The 27996-nt window shown below is 39.1% G+C and overlaps 1 long non-coding RNA gene across 1 annotated transcript in view; it reads left to right on the top strand.

Annotated features, from left to right (window-relative positions):
• LOC116758158 overlaps positions 1-22155 on the top strand; it is a 30978-nt gene extending 8823 nt beyond the window's left edge. Inside the window, exons 2-3 of the long non-coding RNA XR_004351153.1 lie at positions 21460-21772; positions 22107-22155. This is a non-coding gene — a long non-coding RNA (uncharacterized LOC116758158). The remainder of the gene's footprint in view (positions 1-21459; positions 21773-22106) is intronic.
• Positions 22156-27996: the final 5841 nt, after the last annotated feature.

Genomic DNA, 27996 nt, shown 5'->3' with positions numbered 1-27996 from the left:
TCAAAAGGCAGTATAGTGTAGTGGCTTAGAGCATAGTCTCAGCCAGTCAGCCTGGGTTGAAGTCACACTTCTGCACATTGTGTTGACTTTGAGCAAGTTATTTAACTCTGCCTCAGCTTACATCTGTGCAGTGGGAATAGTACCTCCCTCATTGGCTTGCTGTGAGAATTGAATGCATGTATAAAGCAGTGTCGCCTGTGAGATCACTTTTGAGGCAAAAACTAGTTTTTTGCAAATCTACTCACCGTGTATTAGGATTCACTGAAAGTACATATATCCTTCAAAGTTAAACCATTTTTAATCATGAAGAGTATGATTCTCTCTGCTTTAGATGTTATAAGTTAATGCCCCATCAGTTTTAACAGTTTACCAAATACCTAGCTTAGTAAATGATACTTCATACGCTATATATTTTATGCATAACATATATGATATTCATACCATAATTCATAATTAACAGGGATTCTATCACAGTTTAAAGATTGAGAAGATAAGGAAAGTATTGTCTAAAATAAAACCATTTTCAGGGTTTGGTCTGCGATACCTGAAGTGAGTTCAATCTTTATGGTTCACTTTAAGAATGTTAGGTCTGTAAGACCTTACAAAGGCATAGCTTGAAAGAACTGCCTTTGAGTCAGGCCTGGGTTCTGGATTTCTGGTCTAATAAGCTAGGAAGTAAGGTATCAGCTTAGGCAAATTAACTTTTGAATCTGTTTCTTTATCTTTAAAAATACAGTAACATTTAACATAGAACACCAGATACATAGGGTTTTTTGGTTTTTTTGGCCACGTACCACATGGCATGTAGGATCTTAGTTCCCTGACCAGGGATCAAACCCACACCCCCTGCAGTGGAAGCACAGAGTCTTAATTACTACACCACTAGGAAGTCCCTGGGGACCTGTATTTTTAAGGCACTCACCATGTGATTTTCTCTTCACCTAGTTTTACTTGAAAGCACCGTGGTAAATTAACTTGCCAAAGTCAGGCCTCAATACATAGGCCCCCTCTCATTTTTGTGTTCCTAACTACTTTCCATTGTGCTCACTATTTCTTATTGCTGCAATTCCAAGACACAGTTGCCAAAACTTTTTAAATGTTTCTTTGTAGGTATGTTCAATGAAGAATGTAATCCAGCCACATCAAGTATTGCTTAATTCAGATGTATAAAGTTTATTTTAGGGAAATGAACAAATTATATGATCCATGTCTTCATCTAAAGCATTTGATTTAAAAATTTTGAATAAGAAGCAGCCCTACCATATCCTATTATAGACATCCAGGGTGTCAGTATTTGGGGATAGGGGGTACTGGTTCAACCAGTTCTAAATCCATTTATTTCATTCTGTACATATGTATTGATTAGTTACCAAGTGAGAGACTGTGGAGGTACAAAGATTACTATGACCCTTTAGACCATTAGACTCAACCTTTTACTGTCATGTACCCCTTGGTCAATCTAGTGAAGTCTATGGATCACTTTTCAGAAAAGTTTTTAAACATAAAATACAGGGCTTCCCTGGTGGCGCAGTGGTTAAGAGTCCGCCTGCTGTTGCAGGGGACACAGGTTCGTGCCCCGGTCCGGGAAGATCCCACATGCCGCAGAGCGGCTAGGCCCATGAGCCATGGCCGCTGAGCCTGAGCGTCTGGAGCCTGTCGTCCGCAACGGGAGAGGCCACAACAGTGAGAGGCCCGTGTACCGCATAAAAAAAAAAAAAAAAGCATAAAATACAGTATATTGGATAATAAAGGGAGACAATGATATTGAAATAATTATCAAAAAAATTTTAATTTTGGACGTAGAAATATATATGCTTTATAATTCATTAACAAGCAAGTTGTCTGCAGCAATCGTAATAGGAAAACATCAGAGTTCAGCTGTGACACGTTTACGCCTAACACTACTGTGATCTGTTGCCTGCATTCAAATTTTATTGGAAGTTATTGAAAATAGAGATGTAATTTTTCCCCATCCAATTTCATGGACCCCTGAATTCTGACTATGAACCCCTGATTAAGAACCCTGGCTAAATTTTTTAATAATAGGAGCTTTCTCTTTTTCACTGTTGTACCCAAGACCCAATTAAGAGACCCAAGCACTGAAACACTTGTGACGCTCTACCTCATATATTCAAAATCAAAATAGTTGCACCATAAAATGGACTTAAGGAAGTTCTCAAATTTCTCATGTTGAGGACATAGATACTTTTAGAAGGTACTAAATTATCTCCATTTGTTTCGTGGGGGCAGTCAGGGAAAGAGGCTGCTTTGCTGTTTTCTGGAAGTATCCAAGCTTGTCTATATCTGCTATACTTGGTATGTGGTTAAGAGCTCGATAACAGAATAAATGAATGAACCTTTACCATAAGGGGTTCACGATTTTAGAGAATATTAAATTCATCAAGGTATAACATGAAAAAATGGAATACCATGCTAGGGAGTACATGCTCTGCTCCATAAATGGACAGATTAGAGGTGTTTGTAACTAGTATCTCTTATAGATAGAATGAAAGAATAGGACTGGTATCTTCAAGTGGTCACACTGGAGTGTAAGCTCCCTGAGGGAAGGATTTTTGTCTTTTTTCACTGTATCTGATATATTCCAAAAACCTAGGAAAGTTCCTGGCACGCTCAACTAGTTTATCCTTACCTAATCAGCCTCAAATCTGTGGTACCTCTATTTCTCTAGACACTGCTCAAACATTTCAACATTAACCTACCTGCAACTATGGAAATTTTTAAAAAATACCTCTTCTTCCTTAGACATTCAATAAGTGAATCGAGGGATATTGTTTTTCTCAGTAGCAAGCTAGTAAGTACTGCCATAAATATATGTTTAGCTACCATTTTCATTCAACAGTACTTCAGGGTAGAAATCACCTGCATTTTAAAATTAAGGGACAAATCAGCTGAGGGTCACCTGTTAACAAGTAGAGAGGAATTGAAAATAGAACCCAGGTTTGTTTGACATTTTTTAAGTCTACACAAGAACTACTGCTAGTATCTTTTGCTTTTAGTTGAAACAGAAAAGGAAAAAGTAAATGTCCCAGACCTAAGTAGCTTCCATTTGGCCAAGACTACAAATGTAGTGTTTTCCCTTCATTTCCCAAAGAGGTGCAACAACCATGTGACACCAAGGCTTTTTGATGACAAAACAGAAGTTCCATAACTATTTAAATCACATTTTTTAAAGTCTCATTTGAAAATACACATTTTTTAAACTTTAAATATAGATAAGTTGTAGTTTATGCTGCAGTAATCTCTGCTTTATTTTCACAATATATTAGTACTTGATATTCTTTTCATATTTTCTATTCTGTCCTCCAAGAAAAACATTTCAAGGTTTCTGGGGTTTGTGTTGGTAATTTACAGCTAAAAGGATTTTTTAATGCCCATTCTCCTACCTATACCCACCAATATCAATGGGTACATTTTCATATAGCTTGTTTAGAAGGCAGTAAAGCAGCTTAGACAAAACATCATTGTTTAGACTAAGGAAATGTTTATGAAAGTGGAGTGATTTTCAAGCCCTTTTGATCCACATGGGGAGCACTAGACCAATATCTAAATTAATGCATGATACAGATACATATTTCAGTTCTGACTGAGCATTCATGTTGGTCAATCCATAACTTGGAGAAGTTCAATAGAACTTCATTTTACATATGAAGAAATTGGGTACCTGGGAAGTAAAACCTGGCTTGGCCTGTGCTTATGTGAAACCATTTATAGGCTTTATCCATGCTGCTTAGTGTGAGCATTCACTCACTTCACTGCAGAAATACTGTTTGATCACAGCGTGCTGCCCCAGTCCCTGCTGGAGACATTCCATAATATGTGGTATATGGACCTACTGCCATTGTAAACTATAAGGAGTTCTGAATTCTGAATCACACCTGGTCCCAAGGGTTTACAATAAGGGATTGTTGACCTGTAGTTATTTTCTTTCCAAAATAGTCATCTAGGTGATTTGGTACTTAGAAGCATAAATACAGTGACAATATTCTACCTTCTAACCTCTCCCCTTTCAGTGCAAAGCTGCAACATGACCGGGTCATAAACCAGTAAACTGCCTTTGGCCGCCAGATATTATTGTTAACAGTAGGTAATACACTCTTTTCTTCTGCCAGGCACATACGCAGTTAGGCATGCAGCAATTGTTTAATGGATAAATAAGTTGTTAAATTATAACACTTTGATGGATTGCTCAATCCTTTAAGTAATAATTGACTTACATCACCTCTTATAACCTGATTCTTTTGTGACAGATGTTAGCTAGTGAAGTGGACTGTCACAGACAATGAAGGAAATAGAACATTGTTTATGAAACCCTAGATGGCCTGGACAGGAGACTAAATTGGAATCCTTAATTCCCAGTGCAGAGAGGGCCTTGATATTTAAGAATAAAAATATTAATAGCTGAGCTTTATGTCATGTGTTTAATGTCATGACCATAAAGCCGTTACTGTAACACTTAAGTTTATCTTCTAAAGGAAGCCTGTGAAATGTTTCCAGAATGACTTGGTTTTTAGTGATATTAGTTATTGTTTTCCTTCGGGATCTGATTCTTTGTAGATTCCAAGATGATGCAGTTTCGTCAAAGGCTGTGCCATCCTCAGTTTCTTTAAAAATAAAAAAATACTCTGCAATTAGGTAAAACATTGTTAGATGGACTGCCGCCATCTGGTCTCTTTTCCTGTCACCCAGGTTTTTCATCAACCACAGCTCTATGAAAGGACATTGAAGGGTCTCCTGTTACACACAATATACTAATGCTCATTACAGAACATTGAAATAAGATGACAGCTTCCATTATCAGCCTACACAGTAATCTTTCCCTACCTTCTGTCCTCTTATTTCCCACTTAGTTTGTGTACTACTAACTATATTGAGGTAACCTGACCACTAAGTTTGAAGATTCTTTGAGACCAGGAGCTATACCGTATTTATTTTCACATTTCCTTCTGTGCTTAAAACAGGACTTCTGTTTCTTCAGTAAATATTAATTGAGTATCCACTAGGTGTCAGATATTATACTAGGTAGATTCTGGGGACACCAAGGTAACTAAACAGGGAACATGCTATTCGGAGTCTAACAGTCTTGTGGAGGAGAAGTGGAAAAATAGATCTGTAAGTCAAAAAAGCTGCAGTGTAATATTATAGTGGAATAGATGATTTCCTGGTTTAAGAGTTCTAAAAAAATCATTTCCAAAAACATCTCCCCAGTAAGTCTGACTCAGTGACTAAATTTCCACCACTAGAATGTCATTATAAGACATTACACTGTGGTTGCTTCTGGGCAGGAAAACTAAAGGATATTAATGGGCTGTGAAATCACTTTTTTATTCCTTTTAAAAATTTTTAGATTTACATAGTACAATTCACTCTTTTTGATGTATAATTCTACAGGTTTTGGCAAATGCACAGTCATGTAATCACCACAATCAAGATGTAGAACAGTTGGATCACCCCCCAAAATTCTCTCTTTTTATAATTTGTGATAAAAATTAATTTTATTTTTCAAAAATTAATGCTGGAATGTTCTATGTGTATCTACTCTTAATTCAAAAAAGTATGTCTTTTGGGATAGCACCTTTTATCTTAAGCCTCTTTAGAAATACAGATATCCAAGGAGGGGCTGAATCATTATACCATTGTTAGTCGTCCACACCTTGGTTTGTAGATGAAGCTGTTGAAAGGAATTAGGACTCAGAAAAGGTAAAGGGTGCATGGTGTATGTAGTGTGTGTGTCTTAGGTTAGAAAGAGGGTAGGAGTCAGTGGGCAGAATTGGAGATTAGGGCCTGACAGTGGAACAGTGTACATGGAAGTGTAGATATGGGTAGTGTGTTTTGTGTTTAGTATAAGGGCCCTGGGTTCTCAGAGATAAGAAACACCAAATAAAGAGATGAGCCCTGAAGAGGAGGAGGTCTTCATGTGAAGATGAATTTTTATCTGGAGCTACAGAACTGGGATTCTAGTACTGATTCTGCCAGTAACCTGTTCTCAAAAAGTCATATCCCCTTTCTGGGCCTCAGTTTCATCATCTATAAAAAAGTTTGCATTAAGTATATTCTAAAGCCCATTTCAGTTTTCTTCAACTAGAAACAAACCTTTGTGTGTGTGTGTGTTTCTGAATTTCTGTCCTCCAGTTTCAACTAAAGAGACCCATCTGTAGATAACAATAACCAAACTAGCAAGCATTATGATCCCCTAAAATTTCATGTAGTTTGATGTCAGAAGCTGCAGAGCACGGTTAAGGCTGATCTGAATTGGGCTTCAGTGACACAGCTCTCTGACCCTCAGTCTTCTCATTTATAGAATGACTGTATATACTCTATGGTTCCCTGTAGTTCTCACATTTTATGACTATGAAACCTATTAAAACTACCAGTGTTGGGCTTCCCTGGTGGTGCAGTGGTTGAGAGTCCGCCTGCCGACGCAGGGGACACTGGTTCGTGCCCCGGTCTGGGAAGATCCCACATGCCGCAGAGCGGCTAGGCCCGTGAGCCATGGCCGCTGAGCCTGCGCATCCGGAGCCTGTGCTCCGCAACGGAACAGGCCACAACAGTGAGAGGCCCGCGTACCACACACACACACACACACACACACACACACAAAGAATTCATTTAATCTTCCTGATTTACTAGTGTGGTAGAGACTAGTTGTTCATCAAAACATGGGCAAGTAAAAGGACTACATTTCCTGGCCTCCTTTGCAACCACATTACTGTGTTCTGGCCAATGAAATACGGGCAGAAGTGATCAACACCACCTCCAAACCTGAGTCATGAAGATTTCCCATGCAGTTCTCCATGCTCTCTTCTCTCATCTATCAGAGGATCCAGCAGAATCGTTATGCAAGGGGCTCTCTCTTTCTCCCCCTGCCACCTGCAACCTCCATTGGATTGTGATTTGAGTCAGAAACAAACTCGTTGTGTTAAGTCACTGAGATGTGACCGTTACAGCAGTTAGTGTACCCTGACTAAAACAAGGTTTGACAAGAACCCAGAGAAGGAAGAGAGAAATTGTTCACAGTGTCTGGCTCATTATGTACAATAAAAAGGGTGATTAACCTCATTAACTTAAAAGATGACGATTACTTTTATGGGAGATATTATGAGCAAATAGCTGTTAAAGTACTTCAGGTAAAGTGTGAAAAATGTAAGGATTTACACTCTGGTTTCCAAAGATTTTCATAGACACCCTGGGGACACCTCAAGGAGTGAAGATACCATCCCTACAGTGTCTCGTACGCTGTGCTGCTAAATCAAGTGAACACATTTCGCTAAGTTTTATAAAGATATAATAACATGTATGAATACATTTTTTATGCTGCATTGGGAATCCTTCCTCCATTTTCTTTTTGCTGCACGCGGGCCTCTCACTGCTATGGCCTCCCCCGCCGCGGAGCACAGGCTCTGGACGCGCAGGCTCAGCGGCCACAGCTCACGGGTCCCCTGCTCCGCGGCATGTGGGATCCTCCCGGACCCGGGCATGAGCCCGCGTCCCCCACATCGGCAGGCGGACTCCCAACCACTGCGCCAGCAGGGAAGCCCCTTCCTCCATCTTGATGTTTTTCTCTTGTTTATTCAAATCCAAGAGCTGAAATGTGGGTTTTCAATTTCTCCCTCGAGTTAGCCTATATATAATCAATAGCTTCCTTCACTCTTAACACATTTTCTGAACATTGCAATATTTAGCTGGAGCCATATTTTTATCTTGAGGAATTAAATTTCTATAATTTGGTTTACCCTTGGCTTTTGAATGATCTAATGTCATATACACATATATATATATAAAATTTTTATTTATTTATTTATTTTGCTGTACGCGGGCCTCTCACTGTTGTGGCCTCTCCCGTTGCGGAGCACAGGCTCCGGACGCGCAGGCTCAGCGGCTGTGGCTTACGGGCCCAGGCGCTCTGTGGCATGTGGGATCTTCCTGGGCCGGGGCACGAACCCGTGTCCCCTGCATCGGCAGGCGGACTCTCAACCACTGTGCCACCAGGGAAGCCCCTAATGTCATATATTTATTTATTTATTTATTTATTTTTGGCTGAGTTGGGTCTTTGTTGCTGCGCGGGGGCTTTCTCTACTTGAGGAGAGTGGGGGCTACTCTTCGTTGTGGTGTGTGGGCTTCTCATTGTGGTGGCTTCTCTTGTGGCGGAGCATGGGCTCTAGGCATGGGGGCTTCAGTAGTTGTGGCTCGCGGGCTCTAGAGCGAAAGCCCAGTAGTTGTGGCACACGGGCTTAGTTGCTCCGTGGCATGTGGGATCTTCCCAGACCAGGGCTCAAACCCCTGTTCCCCGCATTGGCAGGTGGATTCTTAACCACTGCGCCACCAGGGAAGCCCTCGTGTCATATTTTTGATCTAGCAACTTTTTGCTGTGTTTTCTCTTTTTTATGCTTATTTGCAAAGTTGATTCCTATGGAATTGCACGGATAGCTACTTAGGCTTTTAGCTTCACATTTTCTCCTGAAATGCACATGAATTATTTCTTCTTGACTTTGGTGAATCAGAATATTAGCACAGCCTCCCAAGACTATTTGCTGCTATTACCCTTATCATGCTCCTTCTCTGAATCTTATGTTTTCAAAACATTTAGGAGCTGGGCAATTGGTTTTGAAGCCTTGATAAGTGTTCACGGAAGCTATGTGGCTTAGAGGATACAAACAGACTTTGTATTCAGACAGACCTGATTTCCAGTACTGGCATAGCCACCAAATATCTATATATGACACTGGTCAATTATTCACTTCTTAGGAGTCACAACTAAAATTAAGATGGTAAAGCTCACTTTGCAAAGATAAATGGGATATATAGGACGATTTCTTTTTTTTCTTTCTTTTTTTTTTTTTTTTTTTTTGGCTATGCGGCATGGCATGCTGAATCTTAGTTTCCCCATCAGGTATTGAACCCACACCCCCTGTGGTGGAAGGGCAGATTCTTAACCACTGGACCACCAGGGAAGTCCCTGATTTCATTTTTTTAAATAAGGATACAATAATCTTAAAATACTAGCAAACTAAACCCAGAATGTACATTATAACCATGTATTTGTATCAGGAATATGTTTGGTTTAATATTTTTAAAAATCAAAATATAATTTATACCTTAACTGATTGATGGGATAAACACATTTCGTCATTTCAGTAGAAGCAGAAAATTTTAAATAAAATTCAACATCCATTCATAAAACCGAAAACCTTACCAAACTGGGACTAGAATTTATTTTTTTCTGTTTTTTGGCTGCATCAGGTCTTCGTTCTCTCCAGTTGTGGCATGCAGATTTTCTCTAATTGTGGCATGCAGGCTTCAGAGTGCGTGGGCTCTGTAGTTTGCAGCACGTGGACTCTCTTGTTGAGGCGTGCGAGCTCAGTAGTTGTGGCTCACAAGCTTAGTTGCCCCTCGTCATTGGGATCTTAGTTCCCTGACCAGGGATTGAATCCACACACCCTGCATTGGAAGGCGGATTCTTAACCACTGGACCAGCAGGGAAGTCCCTAGAAGAGAAGCTCTTAAGCTGATAAAGGATATCTATTTTTTAAAAACTTATGCTTTAGGAAGCAAAAGCTGTATTAAATTGATAAAGGATAACTTTTAAAGTATATAATACTTAATGTTTAAAAGATGAAAAATTTTCCTTTGAGATCAAGAATAAAAGACTTATTTTATTCCCCATTGTCCTGGAGGTCCTAGCCAGCACAGTAAAGCAAGAAAGAAATATAAATAAAGGTGTTAAGGATTGGAAAGGAAGAAAGGAAAAACAACTACATTTAAATTATTAGACTTAATAAGAGCTTAGAAAGTTTACTGCATACAAGACTAATTATAAAAACCAATTGCATTTTTATATACCAGCCACAAATAGTTGTATTTTTTGTTTGTTTGTTTTTTGTTTTTTCGAGGTACACGGGTCTCTCACTGTTGTGGCCTCTCCTGCTGCGGAGCACAGGCTCTGGACGCGCAGGCTCAGCGGCCATGGCTCACGGGCCTAGCCGCTCCGCGGCATGTGGGATCTTCCCGGACCGGGGCACGAACCCGTGGCCCCTGCATCAGCAGGCGGACTCTCAACCACTGCACCACCAGGGAAGCCCCACAAATAGTTTTTAAACGTATCTGAGATGGACAACTTATAATAGCATTAAACATAACAAGTACCTAGGATTAATCTAACAAAAGATGTGTCTATCTCTAGAGAGAAGACCAAAACTTTATTCAGAGACATTAAAGAAGACATAATAGAGAAATATTCCATGTTCAGACTAACTATCTTTCACCCCACTTCTTAATGCTCTGAATATAATACCCTTTCTGAAGCCCAAGTCCTGGTGCTTCAGAAACCTTCTTGTCTCCAGCTCTTTGTTGCTGTAAACAGATGTCTGGATAAGAAGGAAGAACTAAAACTCTGCACAGAAATAGCTCCTAATAGTCTCAGCACTGTTGTGTCCAATCCTGGACACAAACTTAACTGTCACCAGCTCTGATGACAAGGGACACTCTACTGGGACTACATGGTACACCCTGACCTTTGAGAGTTCTGGGGAAGCCCAGCACATCTCCAAACAAAAGAAAAGTCAGCATTTATAGATGGGTTCACTCTATCCAAATCACATTCCTTCTTTTGATCCTTAGTACAAGCCTATGGGGAACAGTTTTGTATTACCCCCATTTCATATGTGAGAAAGCTGAGGTTCCTCAAGGTTAATGACAACCAAAAATAGTCAACTATAAAACTGGGACTCAAATCCAGGGCTTTTGACATCAAATTTGATGCATTCAAACACAGCATTTTTTTTTTTTTTTTTTTTTTTTTTTTTTGCGATACGCGGGCCTCTCACTGTTGTGGCCTCTCCCGTTGCGGAGCACAGGCTCCGGACGCTCAGGCTCAGCGGCCGTGGCTCACGGGCCCAGCCGCTCTGCGGCATGTGGGATCTTCCCGGACCGGGGCACGAACCCGTGTCCCCTGCATCGGCAGGCAGACTCTCAACCACTGCGCCACGGGGGAAGCTTCCAAACACAGCATATTTTTGAGAGCAACCCTGTCCTACTACTTTTTCAGGGCAAATACAATGTCTTACAGATTCTTGAGTCTTTTGACTGGGCAAATCTTTTCCTAATGCCTCTCTTCTCAAACAATTGAGTTTCTAAAGGCATTATATTTTTACATCTTAGAAGGAAAGCAAATGAGAGAAAGGAGAGAGAAAAGTAGGGACTTTAAAATACTTGCTTCACAAATTGGCCATTGATTTTTTTTTTTAATTGAAGTATAGTTGATTCACAATGTTGTGTTAGTTCCCCGACCAGGGCTCGAACCCGTGATATATATATATTCTTTTCCCTTATAGGTTATTATAAAATATTGAATATAGTTCCTTGTGCTGTACAATAGGTCCTTGTTGGTTATATATTTTATTTATAGTAGTGCGTATCTGTTATTCCCAACCTCCTAATTTATCCCTCCCTCTCTGGCAGTTAAATTTTATAGTCAAGCCAAAACTTTCTTTCCCTTACCTGTGACATGAGATAATAGATTTACGTCTCTTTCTCAGACTTTTTAGGATTAAATAAAGTAAAAAATGGAAAGGGCTTAGCACAGTGCCTAGCACATAATATGTGCTTAGTAAATGTTGTTGGCATTTATTGTTATTGGCAGCTACTATACCACCAGAAGATAATCCCACAGGCTTTACAACCAGAGTATTGCCCAGATCAAGGCAGAGGAAGCACAACCCCAGACTAACTGCAGCCTTTTTTTGCCAGGTCTTTTGTGCTATTCTTAAAGAGACATCCTTTCCCTAGAGAGCTGCAGAGGGGAGGAAGACCCCTGGAAACTAAGTGTTTTTGGTTCTCAACATGTGATTCACAGGGAAGCTATATTGTTTAAGACATCTCCTTTGTTCATTTGTTCATTCTTTTATTTTTTTACTCAATGGACCTTTATTGAAGAGCCAGCTATGTACCAGGCGCTATGCTAGTCACTGAGAATGGAGAGAAATACATCATAAAATAGCGTTGTAGAGGGAACTCTGGGGCGATCATCTCAGGTGCAAAGCTCTGGGGGTCCAGGACTGTTCCTTTGGAGGAAGAGGGGGCAGACTACCAGTTATGGTGGGAAATGTATGAGCTTGACATCAGAGGGATCAAGGTTTGAATCAAGGTGCTGCTTACTTTCTGTGTGAACTAGAACAAATTCTTCATATCTCTAACCCCCCATTTCTTCATCTGTTAAATGGGAACTAAATACTTACCATGAAAGGGTATTATAGAGATTCAGTGGTGTCATGTAAATGATATGCTTGGCCTTTAGTGGCTCCCACTCCTCATGAAATTGATCCGCCCTCTTCCCCACCAACCTCTCCCCTCCAAATTGCATTTTTCTTTGTTGTGGTTTCTTTTTCCCTTTAAACCTGACTTTAATTTGCTGTAAAACTGCTCTCCAACAAATAATAATAATAAAATAAATGGAGAAGTGAGTGGGACACACAGTGTACTTTGCCCCCAACCAGGAAGCCACCCTCCCACTTCTCTTCCCACACAACCATCATGTTTCAAGAACAAACTACTGGGTCTCAAAGGCCAGTCATCCTTAATTGCCCATAACCAAGCATTTCAGACCATCTCTGATTAGTACATCAAAAGGAGCCCATTGCGTGTAGGTGGACTATTTCCACATTTGCTCTTTATCCCTCAGTAACTGGTCAGACTATTCAGAAGGGAAAAGGATCTTGAAAGGTTGTTGACTCTAGAAGAATGCCGAATATGTCATCCTGGGCTCTTGATGCATCAGGACAAATATCCTTTGTTCTCTCCTGGATAGTGATGCCATAACTTCTTGGTTTCTATTTGAACCCTGCTCTAAACACTGAAAAGTTGTTTTTTTCATTTATTTACTTCACCATTTATTCATTCATTCACTCACTAGACATTTATTGACCACCAGCTATGTACCAGGCCTGTGCTAGATCTTGGGGATATATCAATGAAAAAGACAGACAGACTAGACCAGAGTAGACAGACCAAAAAACCAAAAATCATGTCATCAAATAAATTAACAAGAAAATTGTGATAGATAATTACTGCGAAAGAACTAAACGGGTAATGTATAAAAGAGTAAGTAAGTAGAGAAGGGAAACAGAGTGGTCAGAATGGGCCTATTTAAATTGAGCCCTGGGACTTCCCTGGTGGTCCAGTGGTTAAGAATCTGCCTTCCAATTCAGGGGACGCGGGTTTGATCCCTAGTTGGGCAACTAAGATCTCACATGTCACGGGGCAACTAAGCCCATGTGCTCTAGAGCTCGCACGCCATGACTAGAGAGAAGCCCACAAGCCGCAACAAAGAGCCCGCGCACCAAAACGGAAGATCCTGCGTGCTGCAATTAAGACCCGATGCAGCCAAATAAATAAATATTTTAAAATAAAAATGAATAAATTGAGCCCTGAGGTGCCAATATGAGAAAAGCCAGGAAGAAGCTTTCTTAGCAGAGGGAACAGTAAGTGGAAAGGTCTCTGAGAGGGGGGAGAGCTTGGTATGTTTAGAGAAATTAAAGGAGTATGAAATGAAGACTAAATAGGGTTTTATAAGCTAGGACTATGGATTTTACTTTAAGTGTAATTTACTAACTATTCAACAAACACTGAGTGCCTAACCTGTGCCAGGCATTGTTCTAGGCTCTGGACATGCAACATTGAAAGTAACTCTTGAAAGTTACATTCTAGTGCGGGAGACAAGGAGTAAACAAAATAAATAAGTAAAATAGATAGCATTTTTAGATAGTGCTAAGGAGAATATTTTAATTAACTAAGAAAAGGAGTTACGTGTAGGGTTGCAATTTTAGATAAGGGTGGCCAGATAAGACCACACTGAAAAAATTACATTTATGTAAAGATTTGAAGTGTCCATGTGCTGTCCAGGAGCAGAGCCCAATATTTAGAGGTCAAGGAAGATGAAGAGTACCAGGAAAGGGGAATGACAAAAGTACCTGGAATAGTAAAAGAAAAATCAAGCAATTGTCCTGGAAGCTAGAAAATGTTTCAGGGAGGAGAGAGATCAACAGTGTAAAATGCTGCAGATAGTAAATAAAGATTAAAAACTGACACACAATCATTGGATTTAGCAATGTGGAGGTGGAGGTCATTGGTGACCTTGAAAGATCAGTTTCACTTCTATAGTGGAAGCAAAACCCCAGTAGGAGTATGTTCAGAGAGCATTGGAGTAAGGGAACTGGAGACCTTGAAAATAGAGACACTTTCAAGGAGTTTTGCCATAAGGAAAGGGATGAAATTAGGTAGTAGCCACAGGAGAAGTTAGGTCAAAATAGAGTTTTTCCTCCAACTTTTAAAAATGTTCATTTACATTTTTGTAAATGTAAAAAGTTGAAAGAATAGCACCGTACCAATATATTCTTCACCTAGTTGTGGCAATTGTTGACATTTTGCCATATTTGCTTTCTCTCTAGAGAGAAGGGTTTCTTTAAAGATTTTTATCGAACTGTGAAATATAATGCACATACAGAAAAGTCCACAAAACAAAATGTATAACTCAATGAATGACCACAAAGCTAACACCCATGTAACCAACATCAGTATCAAGAACTAGAACACTGCCTGCATCCCTACAGCCCCCTTGTGCCCACTCCCTCCCATTAAAAAGTAACCACCATCCTGAATTTTCATAGTAATAACTTCTTGCTTTTCCTTCTAGTTTTACTGCATAATAGTGAATTTCTAAACACTATAGTTTCATATTTTGCTTGTTTTTGAGCTTTAAGAATGGAATAATACATACAGCGATATTTTGTATATCTAACTTCTTTAGCTCATATGTTGTGGGTTTATTTCTCTGTTGTATAGTATTCTGTTATAAAAATATGCCACCATTTATTATTCATTGTACTGTTTATGGTCATGTTGATTGTCTCCAGTTTTTCACTCATACGAATAATGCTGAATGCTGAATGCTGCTGTGAATGTGCCTGTATATGTATCTTGGTGCACATGTAAATGCATTTCTATTTCTATTGGGTATATTCCTAGGAGTAGAATTGCTGGGTCATAGGTATGTATAAATGCAACTTCCACAGTGAATACCAAAGAGTTTCCCCATTGGTTGTGCCAATTTACATTCTCATCAGCAATGTTTGAAAAGATGTTGCTCCACATCCTTTTCCTTCTTTTTCTTTTAAATGCTTGCCATCTTAGTGAATATGTTGTGGTATATCATTGTGTAATTAACATTCCCCTGAGTACTGATGTTCTTTGACCATTTGGATATCATCTTTTGTGACACGCCTTTGAAGATTTTTGCCCATCTATAAATTTGAGTTGTTTAACTTCTATTGATTTGTAGGTGTTTTTTCTATATACTAGATATAAGTCCTTGTAGATTATATGTGTTGCACATCTTCTCTCAGCCTGTGCTTTGCCTTTTCATTTTCTTAATGCTGTCTCTATATGAATAGAAGTTCTTCATTTAATGTAGTTAACTGATCAGTCTTTCTGTATTGTGCTTTTTTGGGTTCTGTTTAGGAACTTTTCCTCTATCTCAAGGTAGATATTCCCTGGTGTAATCTCCTAGAAGTTGTATTGTTCCACTTTCCACATTTAGGGCTATAATCTACCTGGTGTTGAGTTTTGTATATTGTCTTTCCTCTTTTTAGTATATGGATATCTAATGACCCAGTACCATTTATTGAAAGACCATCCTTTCCTCACTGTTCCACCTCTATGATAAATCAGATGTTAATGCGGCAATTCATTCCTAAGCTTCGTGTTTTACTCCATTGGTCTATTTTCTTGTCTTGCCGTTACCATACTGACTTAATTACTATAGCTTTAAAATAAATCTTGATATCTGATGAAGCAGTTAGTCCTACCTTGTTCTTTTTCAAAAGTGTCTTAGCTGCTATTGGACCTTCCATGTCCCTACAAATTTTAGAATCACCTTATGGAGTTTCATAAACAAAACAAAAGTCTTCTTGGGATCTGGATTGGAATTGCAATGCATCTATAGATAATAGAATTGATATCTATAAAATAATCGAGTCTTCCAACCCATGAATGTAGTATATCCTTCCTTTCTTTAATTTTTCTCAATAAAGTTCATAGTTTTCTAGGCAAAGATCTTGCACATTTTTTTGGTGTGAATTTATTTCTAAGTATTATTTGAAACTTTAAAGATTTTAATTCCTGTTGTTGGTGCATAGAAACACAATTGATTTGTATTTTCACCTTTATACTGCAACCTTCTTAAACTCGCTTTTTTTTATTAATAATTTTTTTTTTTATTAATAATTTTTTTTTTTTTTTTTTGCAGTACGCGGGCCTATCACTGTTGTGGCCTCTCCCGTTGCGGAGCACAGGCTCCGGACGCGCAGGCTCAGCGGCCATGGCTCACGGGCCCAGCCGCTCTGCGGCATGTGGGATACTCCCGGACCGGGGCACGAACCCGCGTCCCCTGCATTGGCAGGCGGACTCTCAACCACCGTGCCACCAGGGAAGCCCCTTAAACTCGCTTTTTAATTCTAGTAATTTATCTGTAGGTTCCTTTGGATTTTCTATGTATATAACCATGTCATGTGTGAATAATGACAGTTTGTTTATTCCTTTTCTTCACTCTGAAATTACAAAATACCTCCTTATTTCTGTTAGTAATTTTAAAATGATAATGAAATCTTTGATTTGGAATTTATTTTTGGTATACGGTATGAGGTATGGCTACAAGCTAATTTTTTTTTCCCAGATGAATATCCTGATTTTTTATTTAACAGTTATTGAATAAGCCATCTTTCCCCAATAATTTGAAATGAGACCTTTATAATATATTAAATTCCTATGTGTATTTGACTGTATTTTTTATGGTTTTTTCTCTGTTCACTGATCTCTTTCTGTCTTAGTTATTGTAACTTTAAAATGTTTTAATATATGGTGGGACTTTTTTATAGAGTATTTATTGCTATTCTTTTAAATTTTATTTATATGAATTTGAGAATCAGCTTATCTACTTCCAAAAGAAAATTCTGTTAGGATTTTTATTAGGAGAGCTTGAAATTATACATTCTGTTTCTGACGTTGAGTCTTCCTACCCATGAAGAGGAGCTGCCTTTCTAATTGTTCTGTGTTCCTTAGTATTACAATATAGACCTTGTGCATTTCTCATAATTTATTCCTAGACATTTGTCTTTTTTGTTGATGTTGTTAATGAAGATATTTACTGCATTATATTTTCAAACTGGTCATTGTTTGCTTGAAGTTTGCATAGTAGTTTTTCTGTGAGTTAATTTTGTAATCCAACCACTGAACTAAATTCTCTTCTTGTCTGTAATAGTTATTCATTTGATTCTCTTGTTTTTCCCCAGGTAAGCAATTATATCATCTCTAAACAATATACAATTTATTTCCTTCTTTCTACTGTTTATTTCTCTTCTTTTTTTTCCATTAAGGGGTTATAAGCAGGAGGGCTATCTAATCTGATTACAATATTAAAGAATACATTGGCTGCAAAAGCAGAACAAAGGAAACTTTTGGAGTCCAGTACAGTAATTCAGGTACGAAAAGATTGTGGTTTGGGCTAAGAGACTGACAGCAGAGACGGACGGAAGTCAATAGACTGGAAATATATTTCAAAGGTAAAATATGTGGCAGAGAACAGGCTGATCGTATTATGTTAAAGATTTGCAAACATCCTGGAAATCTTCAGAATATAAGAATCATAGTTAGTTAGAAAGGACCATAAATATAAACAAGTGTGTACTCTAATCCTATCTTTTCTTGGATTCACTCCAACTTCCCAGCCACCTCCAGTGATAGCTCCCTACCTCCCATGTAGTCTATTCCATTTACTCCGCAAACCCTTCTCTTCGTCAGGTACTGGGTGGGGCCCTAAGAAACATGGGTAATCAAGATTCACTCCCCTCTCTGGGGGAACTCAGAGAAAAGGACAACTCTCTTAGAAAGTTTCTTTCCTGGCAGATTCTGCCTTCTAGTTTCCTGTCTAAACTCTCTTACAGAACAAGGCTGACCTCTCTTCCTATGCTGCTCATACCCCAGATGTTTGTAAAGCTAATCATAGCCTTTTGGGGTTTCTTATCCCCTTTTTCTTTTTTTTTTTTTTTAACCTGATCTCTCTCCAAGTTCCCTCTTTATCCTGGTCCAAATTTAAGAAACTTGAAACTTGTACTTTTGTGTTATTTTTCTGAGAGTTATTATGTCATATCTTTACCTTTACTCCATAATTCAATACCTGGGGAATTAGTGTTCATTATATATAGTTAGATATTCTTGTTCATATTTTTTTGTTTTGACTTAGTGTTTCCTTTTTTTAAACTGTCTTCATTAAGGAGTTAGTATGTGAAGTGTATAATTAGCTTTGGAAACAATAGACTAAAGAGCCATGTAATCAATTACCTTGCCAGGCTCAGCAAACACTAGCTGGTTACAAGGATAAAAGCATTTATCCAATGAAAAGACAGAATAAAATAATAATGCATATGGAAGGAAGCTCGCAAGTTGATTTGTGCTAAGTGAAATATAAGTATATGATTTCTCCAAGATAAGCAATAGTATAGAATCTGCTTTTATGGATACTATATAACATCCAGTCCAAATAATAAGAATTTTTTTCCCCAGTAGCCCATTACTCTTCCAAAGTAGTTACATTAATTATGTGTTCACAATCCCCATCCAATTTAACAGTCAATATATTTAATGAACATGTTATCTTCTTGGCCAGGCGTTTTTGTGTAACATTTGAATATAACTGTATTTACAGTATCAAAGTCTTAATGCAATTTGACATGTTTTCCCAAGTGGGTTGCAGAGAAGTGACAGGGGGGAAGGCAAGAGGTTGTTTTCTGTGAAGAGGGTGACTGACCTTGGTCAATTCAGAATGGAGACAGCTGTGAATTATAATGGGTTCCTCTGATAATTGTCATATTTAAACTAAACTGATGATATGATAGCTCAGGGAATAATTCCTGGTGCTTTGCAAGTGTTGTGGGCAGTTTGCTTCCCTGCATGATGTAAGATAAATTTTTCTCCTTAAATCTTTTCTTTAAGCATGGGTAACTTGAAATAGTGTAAATGGTTTTGCAGTCAGATATGTCCGACTTTGAAATCTGATATGAATCTGGACAATTCAATAGTGTTTTATTTTGCACATTACTTAACTTTTCTAATTTGGTTTTTAAAAATTTAAATGGATTATAATATTTCCCTAATAAGGTTATTGTGAATTGAATTAATACAATGTGTGTGTATTATTGTCATTGTTCAATGTTTATATATATATATATATATATATATATATATATATATATATATATAAAACCAACTAACAAAAACCCTTACTTAGTAAGTATTTAGTAATGTTAGAGGCCAAATTCCCCATCATGTGTTCCCTTTCTTTGCAATCCATTCATTTGCCTAAATTACTTCTCTCTTCTTTCATATCTGACATTTATTGGGTTAAGTTTTTTTGATTCTGCTTCTGAAATGCTTTTCAAATTAGTTTCACCACCTCCATTCTTTTTGGCAATGCCTTAGTTCAGGATACTATTGTCTTTAGCCTAGATTATTGCATCAAGTTTTTAACTAAGGTTTTTCCCTCCCTCCAGTTCCCTTGGCACTTCCAGTACATCATCCACACTGTCCAAAGATTCTCAAACCACAATTTTTTTTTTTTCCCCCTGCGGTACGCGGGCCTCTCACTGTTGTGGCTTCTCCTGTTGCGGAGCACAGGTTCCAGACGCGCAGGCTCAGCGGCCATGGCTCACGGGCCCAGCCGCTCCGTGGCATGTGGGATCTTCCCAGACCGGGGCACGAACCCACGTCCCCTGCATCGGCAGGCGGACTCTCAACCACTGCACCACCAGGGAAGCCCCTCAAAACACAATTTTGACTATGGCAACTTCTCTTGCCTAAGTACTATTAATAGCCAGTCTTCACTGCACAGATCTTGTCTTCTTCATCTTTCATCTCCGATATCAAACAGGGTGTTCTATGTTATCCACCCTCTTCCATTAGCTTCTTTAACTTTCTGTTATTGCATTAGATTATAGCAAACTTTCTGAACAAAAAATGGCTTTTGAACATATTTTATTTTTTTAATATTTATTTATTATTTATTTATTTATTTTTGGCCGCACTGGGTCTTAGTTGTGGCATGCATGCGGGATCTTAGTTCCCCGACTAGGGATTGAACCTGGGCCCCCTGCATTGGGAGCATGGAGTCTTACCCACTGGGCCACCGGGGAAGTCCCTGAACATATAATAAAGATGTTCAGCTTCACTTAGAATGAGAGATCTGAAAATTAAAACTACGTAAGATATTATTTTTCATCAGTTTGGCAAAGATAAAAAAGTTTGACAATACATTATTTTGGCTAGGGTATGGGGAACTATTCTCATACATTGTTGATGGGAGCGTAAATTAGTACAATCTTTTTGGAGAATAATTTGACAATATGTATCAAAAATGACCATAATTTTGACCCAGCATCCTATTTATCCTACAGAAATATACATACAAGATGTATATGGAGAATATTCACTGCAGCACTGGAACAGCAACAGGTGGAGAATAACCAAAATGTCTATCAACAGGGTGATGGTTATGTATATTACAGTATATCCACAAAATGTAATTCTAAAGAGTCAAAAAGAATGATGCAATCTCTGTGCAATGATTTTTTTTTTTCCCTTTCTTGCAGTACGCGGGCCTCTCACTGTTGTGGCCTCTCCCGTTGCGGAGCAAAGCTCCGGACGCGCAGGCTCAGTGGCCATGGCTCATGGACCCAGCCGCTCCACGGCATGTGGGATCTTCCCAGACCAGGGCACGAACCTGTGTCCCCTGCATCGGCAGGCGGACTCTCAACCACTGGGCCACCAGGGAAGCCCGTGTGCAATGATATTTTTTAAATCTCTAAAATAAAATAAAAAGCAAAATGTACAGCAGTATATGTAGGATGCTATCATTTGTATAAAAATTTTAAAAGATACGTATGCATGTATATTAAGTATTAAAACATCTCTGGAGTAACATACAAAGGATTGAAAAGAGTGATAGCCTCCAAGGAGGTAAACTAGGAGAGACTTACGCTTTATGTTCTTCACTACTGTTTGAATTTTTTTTTTCACCAGGCACACATATTATTTTTCAAAAATACCCCAGAGCAATGGCTAAACAAATTATGGCAGATCACCTTGATGATATATGAGTCTGGTACTGTGCTGAATTCAAAACAGTCCTATGAGATGGCATTGTTCATCTCTAACAAAAAGCTAAACTGATGATGGATGAGATGGAATGTCTGGACAAGGTCCCCAGAAGCAGAAGGGATATGAGCCTGGCCCTACGTGGCACCAACTCCCTGCAGCCCGCCTCAGAAGTACCTAAATTGTGAAAAATACCCCATTTTATTCTAAGTATGACTCTGCATGTCTGTGCTGTTTTTTCACTAGATTGGAAGCTTCTTGAAAGCAAGAGCCATTCATCAGTTTATCATCAACTACTATCACAATGGCTGGGGTGTGGTAAGTGCTCAGTAAAAGTTTGTTGATATCAACAGATGATTTTCTTTTAGCAACCAGATATTTATGAGATGTAAATGCTAGAACCTGTCATCTTTTGTAAAAGGTAGAATATTTTGTTTTAATTTTTTTCGGCTACACCACATGACTTGAGGCATCTTGGATCCCCGACCAGTTATTGAATCCGGGCCACGGCACTGAAAGCACCAAGTCCTAACCACTGGACCACCAGGGAACTCCCAAGGTAGACTATTTTTTTTTTTTAAACATCTTTATTGGGGTATAATTGCTTTACAATGGTGTGTTAGTTTCTGCTTTATAACAAAGTGAATCAGCTATACATATACATATGTTCCCATATGTCTTCCCTCTTGCGTCTCCCTCCCTCCCACTCTCCCCATCCCACCCCTCCAGGCTGTCACAAAGCCCCGAGCTAATATCCCTGTGCCTTGCGGCTGCTTCCCCCTAGCTAAGATAGACTATTTTAATTTCTGTCTTCATTTTACCAAGCAATTTAAAATGGAAAAAATTGAGCTTGCCTGGTGGCACAGTGGTTAAGAATCCACCTGCCAATGCAGGGGACACGGGTTCAAGCCCTGGTCCGGTAAGATCCCACATGCCGTGGAGCAACTAAGCCCGTGCGCCATAACTACTGAGCCTGCGCTCTAGAGCCTGCGAGCCACAACTACTGAGCCCACGTGCCACAACTACTGAAGCCCACATGCCTAGAGCCCATGCTCCACAACAAGAGAATCCACCACAATGAGAAGCCCGTGCACTGCAAGGAAGAATAAACCCCGCTCGCCACAATTAGAGGAAGCCGCGCACAGCAACGAAGAACAAAAGCAGCCAAAAATAAATAAATAAAACAAATAAATTCATTAAAAAAATAAAAAGGAAAAAGTGGAATCTTGATGGTAAACACTGTAGCCACAGAATTCAGGAGCAAGCTATTCTCTTTGATGTTTGGTTTTCTAATGCATAAGAGAATAGTACGAAACATTCTAAAAACACGTGCCTCTCCACATAGCTGACAGAGGCAAGTGTGAGACTGACCTTGTGGATTATCCTGTGAAAAATTTCACTCGATGCCTTTTGTTTCTAGCTCCGTTTGGACTGCTCAGAGCAGGAGTTTTTGGCCCCAAGCCTGTTTATGCCTGGAGGAGCTCTGCCTCATGTCAGAGGATTTCTGGCCCTATCAGCTCTAGTGACCTGCTTCTGAGATGTACAAACAGTACACTCATTGCAGAGCTTCTAGACTTTGGAAAACTGTGGTATTTAGACTCTCCAGAGCAATCAGCAACTCCTAAAAGGCATTTGTTCAAAGCCAAACTGAAAGTTACTAGACATTTTCCAAAATAGTGCTTAAAGCAATACTTAGTTCACTAAATCTGAATTTATTGGTCTCCTCTAATTTCCCATCTTTTCTGGAGGTGTGAGTCAACCAATGGTGAACAAGGGTGAGGGGCTAGGATGTGGTTTGGGTCTATCAACTGGGACTTAAAACTTGGGTTTATCAACTTAGAATCTCAGAGAATTCCTTTTCCAGCATCACCTGGGCAAAGCAGAAAGGTAATAAAAATAGCACAGACTGAAAGCAGGCTGACCAGAGTTTGAAACTTGGTTCTGTCAACAACCGGTCATGTGACCTTGGGCAAATTACTTAACTTCTTTGAGGTTTTGTGTCCTCATTTTGCAATGTTGTGGTAAGAATTTGATAGACCATCATCAGCACACTTCCAGGTGTGTTTTAGGTGCTCAATAAGTCTTGATGAGCAACATGAGTTGAATAACATACTTAAGATGACTGGCATATAGAGGAGTTTAATAAATATTAATTCCCTCCCTACTCTCTACCCTCTCACTTTCAGTTCAGGCTATATGTTGCCCTTTGGTGAATTTTCCCCCTTCAAGATTGCTCCCAAAGGTCATCAAAGACTATTTTTAACCAGAGAAAAAAAATTAAGGCAAAAAGGGAGCATGCAGTGGAAATGTATTCACTTTAGCTTCCAAGCCCCAAAGGGATGACCTTGTTTTTCTATTTGTTTGGTCAAGAATAAACCTGTGCAATGCTGTTGAGCAGAGAAAATTTTTTATTTTAGTTTTTAAAACTGTTTATAGTGTTGCAAAATAGATTAGAAACTACAAATGGAGAGTGGCCATCGCCAAACCATGCATTAGAATCTTCTTACACTTTTATTACAAAGGCACCATGGATCAGTAGCTGAGCACATAGCTTTAATCTCTGACCAACCTAGATTAGAGTCAAACTCTGTCCCTTAGTTTCCTTGTGAGCTTGGGCAATTTACTTAACCAGTCTGAGCCTCAATGTGCTTATCCGTAAAATGAGGCTAATAAGAGTATCCACCTCATAACAGCACTATTTACAATAGCCAAGACATGGAAGCAACCAAAATGTCCATCGACAGATGAGTGGATAAAGAGAATGTGGTATGTATATATATATATATATATATATATATATATACATACATACACACACAATGGAATATTATGGAATATTACTCAGCCATAAAAAAGAATGAAATAATGCCATTTGCAGCAACATGGATGGACCTAGAGATTATCATACTAAGTGAAGTAAATCAGACAAAGACAAATACCATATGATATCACTCATATGTGGAATCTAAAAAAATATAAATGAACTTATTTACAAAACAGAAATAGACTCACAGACATAGAAAACAAATTTATGGTTACCAAAGGGGAAAGTAGGGGGCTGGGGGAGAAAGGGATAAATTAGGAATTTGAGATTAACATATACACACTACTTTATATAAAATATATGAACAACAAGGACCTACTGTATAGCATAGGGACCTACTGTATAGTTATTCAATATCTTGTAATAACCTAAAACGAAAAAGAATCTGAAAAAGAATATATATATGTATTAGATATGTATATACATATAACTGAATCATTTTGCTGTACACCTGAAACTAACACAACATCATAAATCAACTATACTTCAATTTAAAAAAGAAAAGGGGGGGACTTCCCTGGTGGTCCAGTGGCTAAGATTCTGAGCTCCGAATACAGGGGGCCCGGGTTCAATCCCTGGTCAGGGAACTAGATCCCACATGCCGCAACTAAAGATCTGCATGCCGCAACGAAGATCCCGTGTGCTGCAACTAAGACCTGGCACAGCCAAATAATAAATAAATAAATGTTAAAAAAAAAATAATAATAAATAAATAAATAAAAAAGAAAAAAGAAAAGGGTATCCACCTCATGAGTTTTGTAAGGATTTAATTAAATAATTACTATGCTTACAATGGTGCCTGGCATAAGGCTCACTCTCAACAAATTGTAGCTGTTATTTTCATCATCTCATTTAATATAATCCCACAAGCCAGCTACCATTATTGCCTCTATTTTACGAATAAGGAAACCAGAGTCTGAGATGATGAATATAAAAGTATTTAGCATATCACCAGGCAAATAGTAAAAGCTCAAAATATGTGAGCTTAAAAAAAAAGAATAAAAGCAATGTTCCCCAACCTGCAGATCAATATCTGTGATTAGAACTTAAAGTCAAGTACTGATCCTTTATGCTCTGCAGGCATTTTGAGTAGAAAGAGGAAACTAAAATGACCTATTAACTTGTCTATCTACTCCCATGTGCTAGGAGGATATGGCCAGAGTCCCCATACAGCTAGCATGTAGGTGCTGCACGTGCTCAGTAAATATTTGCTAATCAACTAAGTGAAGCAGTGAGCACACAGCAGCCCTGTTCTGAATCTTTCCCATCAGGAGATGTTGTGCAGTTCCCGTTCCTGACCTACCCCCCCTCTTCATTGTGACTTCCTTCCTCATCTTAAACCTTCAGGAAAATTAACACAGGACCCTCCTCGCTGAAAGATAAGAGGATGTGTGCCTTCAACAAAACACTTGAGCGTTCCTGGAGATGTCAACCCTGCAAATTTCACCCAAAGTCCAAAAACTGGGCTGACCACATCTAGTTGAGAAACCGTAGTAGAGTCTTTATTAAAAGTAGGCACCTGATGGATTTCCCTGGTGGTCCAGTGGCTAAGACGCCATGCTCCCAATGCAGGGGGCCCGGGTTTGATCCCCGGTCAGGGAAATAGATCCCGCATCTGCAACTAAGACCCGGCATAGCCAGATAAATAAATATTTAAAAAAATAAAAGTAGGCACTTGAAAGATTGTAACATTTTGAGGGGATGAGCAGGACTCAACGTTGTTTTGGAAAGGAGCATGTTTAAAGCCTGAATAATCAATAGTTAAGCTTTGAAAAACTTACTTGCTTCAGTGATGCATAGTACAGGGAATGTGCCCAGCAAATGGTAGTTTTTATTACCAGAAAGAAGGGCGAGAGTTGAGGCCAAATCCCTTAATAATAAGTTCTCATATCCAAGAGCTCAAGTCCTCAGAACATGGTCCTCAGAAACAGGATTTTATTGGTATGTTTACAAATTGCCTAGAAGACAGGCAGCTGTGATGGGAGTAATTGTGAGATTTAAGGTTAGAAGAATTTAGGTCCCAAATCCCAACACTAACATTTTTAGGCAGTGTGAATTGGATTAATCACCTGTCATCTCTGAGATTTGGGTTCCCCATATGAAAGTAATTCCCAGGATTTTTCTGAGTAACAAGAGAAACGTGGATTATAGCCCTTTATAAATTGTGAAGTACTCTTAAAAACACTAGCAAGTCCTTTTGTCTCTGACCCTGTACCAGCGATGCCCTAAGAAAGGAAATACGGTGCTGTGCCTGAGGCGCCAGTTTTCCCATCAGATGGGCTGCAGAGATCTCATGAACTCACAGCCACTCTTGTGTCAGATGCTGAGTTACTGACAGGGTAGAAGGGGACATGAAGGGGATCTGGGACACAGGAAATTCCACATCAGCTTTCTCAGATCTATCTAGCAAGGAACTCTTCGCCATCGTTCACCCTCATCAGGAAAACTCATCTGCACTCTCAACTTTCTCACAGAAGAAATGCCTCTTACAAAGGATCCAGGAAGTTGGAGGAAAAAGGGAAGCTGGAGGAAGAATGTTATTGCTCAGCACTTTGTTTTCAGAATATTCCTGCAGTGACTTTTCATCTTCAGACTTTTTCATCTTCATGTCAGTGTGAACAGCTGGCATGTTTCATGAGCTCTTTCTTACAGCAGCAGTGTGGTGTCACACACAGAGCTTTAGAGTGACTCAAGGCTTGGCTCCAAGGCCCTAGCCTTTCACTAATGTGTGACCTTCAGCTGATTTCTACTTCCTTTGAACTACGGCTGCTTCTGAAAACTAAGCAAAGCCATGGAGATAGAAGAAACATCACTTCTTAGCTCAAATTTTTGCTCTCAGAAGCCACACTTTTAGTTCCCAATTAGATTTCCTCTCGAATTGGTCTCCAAATGATATTTCCTGAGTTATTCTAGTCTCCTCTACGGTTGTGACCTCCAACACGATCTTCTTAATCTGAGTACTTAGTGCCCAGGCCCGAACCCAGCACACAATATGTTCTCAGTACATGATTGTTAAATAACCGATTATAGGTATTAACTTAAAACTCATTGTAATCTCTTTGAGTGAAGCCCCCAAATTACCCCCCACACAGTGCAAAGCAGGTGCTCAAGAAACACAAATTGATTAATTCATCCATTCTGCATTTATCATCTCTTCCTCCTGCTTCATTTGCATCTTCTCATCTTTGGGAAGTTGAGATTTCCTGTTGTGTTTTCTGTTTCCCAGCTGTCACCAACCACTAGTACAAACTGCCGTCTTCTTGGAAAATCTCCCCTTAAAGGTAGGGTTTCCAGGTTTAGCAAATAAAAATACGTGACACCAAGTTAAATGTGAATTTCAGATAAAGAGTGAAAAATTTTTTAGTATAAAGGTGTCCCATACAACATTTGGGTCATACTAATACTAAATTTTTTTAACTGTTTATCTTAAATTCAAATGTAACTGAAATCTATATTTTATCTGGCAACCCTACTTACAGGGTCTTACCCCAAGCATAGACACCAATATGAAAGCTGTCATTTCTCGAAATTACACCTTTTAGGCTCCATGCTCATTAACTACTCAGTCCCCAAACATGCCTAAGGAGACAGCGAGCTGTTTTATTTTCCTTCAAGCACATGCCCTGCTCAGAGTGATATGTTGGAGAAGAGAGAATCAAGTTTCTTAGTTTCCTTGCTGATCTCAAGTTTCCTTCCTTTCACCAATGAGCTCTCTCTCTCTCCTCACCCATGGGATAGGTGCTTATAGAAATATTCCATCAGCACCCAGAAATCAGAGTATCCAAACACTAAACTTTGCCGCTCCCAAAACCAGTTTATCTTTCCAAATCTCCCTGCTGCTGTCATTGAAACAGAAACCTCACCTCCTTCTCCAAACACAGGAGATGTTTTAACTTCTTTTAACGTCTTTTGTATGTCTTTTTGTTTAATGTCTTTTGTATGTCTCCTCCTTTTGTATG

The sequence above is a fragment of the Phocoena sinus genome, chromosome 8 (assembly GCF_008692025.1).
Source record: "Phocoena sinus isolate mPhoSin1 chromosome 8, mPhoSin1.pri, whole genome shotgun sequence".
Classification (NCBI taxonomy): Eukaryota; Metazoa; Chordata; class Mammalia; order Artiodactyla; family Phocoenidae; genus Phocoena; species Phocoena sinus.
The sequence above is the reverse complement of the archived record's forward strand: the minus strand, read 5'-3'. Positions and strand labels throughout refer to the sequence as shown.